At 52.6% G+C, this 1,879-nt stretch overlaps 1 protein-coding gene across 1 annotated transcript in view; it reads left to right on the top strand.

Moving 5' to 3' along the window:
- The window catches only part of CDH5 (cadherin 5), a 37,571-nt gene that overhangs the window by 31,739 nt on the left and 3,953 nt on the right, over positions 1-1,879 (top strand). The window lies entirely within an intron of this gene.

The following is a 1,879-nucleotide window of genomic DNA, read 5'->3' as shown; positions in this document are numbered from 1 at the left end:
GGGGGAGGGGGGGGGGAAGAAGGAAGGACTCAAGTCTCCTTCCCCAGTTTAAAATACTTTATATATAACATTCACTCATTCAACTGACATATTTTGAGCACTTATTGTGTGCCAGGCACTGTTCTAGGCATTTATTTACATAAAACCTCTTCTGAGGGAATTCGCTGGCGGTCCAATGGTTAGGACTCTTCGCTCTCACTGCAAAGGGGCCGGGTTCAATCCCTGGTCAGGGAACTAAGATCCCACAAGTCGCACCTGCTTTGAAAAAAGAGGATCCAGTTCTTCTTTTGGAGAGAAACGGAAAGTTTAAAATTTCTAGTTTAGATTATCGCCAGTGGTTTTCTTTCTATTTTTAGGATTTCTCCAGACTTGATATCTCTTTTCCTCTTGTTTGGGCCTCAGAAATTTTAGGAGCATTTTAGGCCTTGCCTTAGTTTGGGCTCCCCAGGAAGCAGACCCTGGGACCAGGATTGGGGTGCACATGGTTTATTTGAGAGGCACTCCCAAGAAGCCCCAGAAGGAAGAGGGGGAGTGAGACTGGAAAGGTAGGCAGCCGATCAAGGGCAAGGTGTCACACAAGCTGCCACCATGGGACACTGGAGCTTCTTCTCACTGGAGACTGGGTGGCGGCACTCACAGCCCATATTTTTCCAACGATGCCCACCAGCTGATGGTGGGGCTCCTCCCAGAGGTGTAAGTTCTGCGTTTCACCTGGGGCAGGGGCTGGCCCTCCAGAGGAAGCCCTTGGGTGGTTAGAGGTCACCCTGTGCACTACAATGACAGGACTGACCGGGGGACACAGTGAGGGACCCACATCATCTGCTCCAGGCCTTTCCTGCCAGTGGCTTCCCTGAGAGGCCCCCTGGCAGTGCCCCCACTTCTGGGGCTTCCGTGGCAAAGAGTCCAGACCCAGATTTTCCTCTCAATAAAAATTAGTAATAATGATATACTGGCATCACCACCACACACAGAATTGCACTTAACCTCATAGCCACCTTATCAAATACAAACAGAGCAGAGGAGTCATCACCTCCATTTTATAGGCAAGGAAACAGAGGCTCAGAGAGGGCACCCTGGCTTTTCTTATGTACGGAACAGTTCGTTAAGTAACTCGAGGCTAGAACGACAGAGTCTAGGGATGCTCTGAGCCTACTTCCGGGAGCTCTCTGCCCCACGTGGTCCACCCCTCCTAGGGGTTGGCAACTGCCATGCAGTCACACAGCTCAGAGCTTTGAGCAGGGCCAACATCACACCGCTGCCTGATCGTGGGACTCTGGGCATGCCACTCAGCTTCTCTGAGCTCGGTTTGCTCGTGTAAAATGGGATATTAATACCTACTTTGAGTAAACGAACGTGAAAATGTGCCAATACCATGCCAGCATGTACACAGTAGGTGCTCAAGAGTAGCTGCTGCTACTGCAACGGGTGCCATGTCCACCAGCACCACCAAGACCCGTCGTCATCATCATCACGGCTCAGAATCTTTGCACTCCAAATTCCAACTCCATCCCTTTCCCCATTTCCACCCCAACCTCTGGCCTCCTGGCCTTTGGACAAGACACAGAAGGATTTGCCACGGTGGTTAAGAGGAGGGAGGAACTGAGGATGCGGGTAGATGGGGAGGAGAGTGGCAGGAGATGAATGAACTTGAGGGAGGCCCGCTCTGTTGCTCTCCCCCCAGCGCTACTGTGGCCAGGACACCAGCAAGGATGGATCCTGGGTGGGGGTGGGGTGGAGATGACTCTGGAGTGGGAGTGAGGGTGGACCCACCAGGTGTCTAGACCAAACCAAAACTTCTGTGTTGGCCCAGCTGTCACTGGGAGCTGGGCTGGCCCGGGGATTCCCAGGGAGGAGGGGAGGGTGCAGGTAAACAACAAGG

The sequence above is a fragment of the Neophocaena asiaeorientalis genome, unplaced genomic scaffold, assembly GCF_003031525.2.
Source record: "Neophocaena asiaeorientalis asiaeorientalis breed wild unplaced genomic scaffold, Neophocaena_asiaeorientalis_V1.1 scaffold90, whole genome shotgun sequence".
NCBI classification, from domain to species: Eukaryota; Metazoa; Chordata; class Mammalia; order Artiodactyla; family Phocoenidae; genus Neophocaena; species Neophocaena asiaeorientalis.
This window is presented reverse-complemented; position numbering and strand designations above follow the sequence as displayed.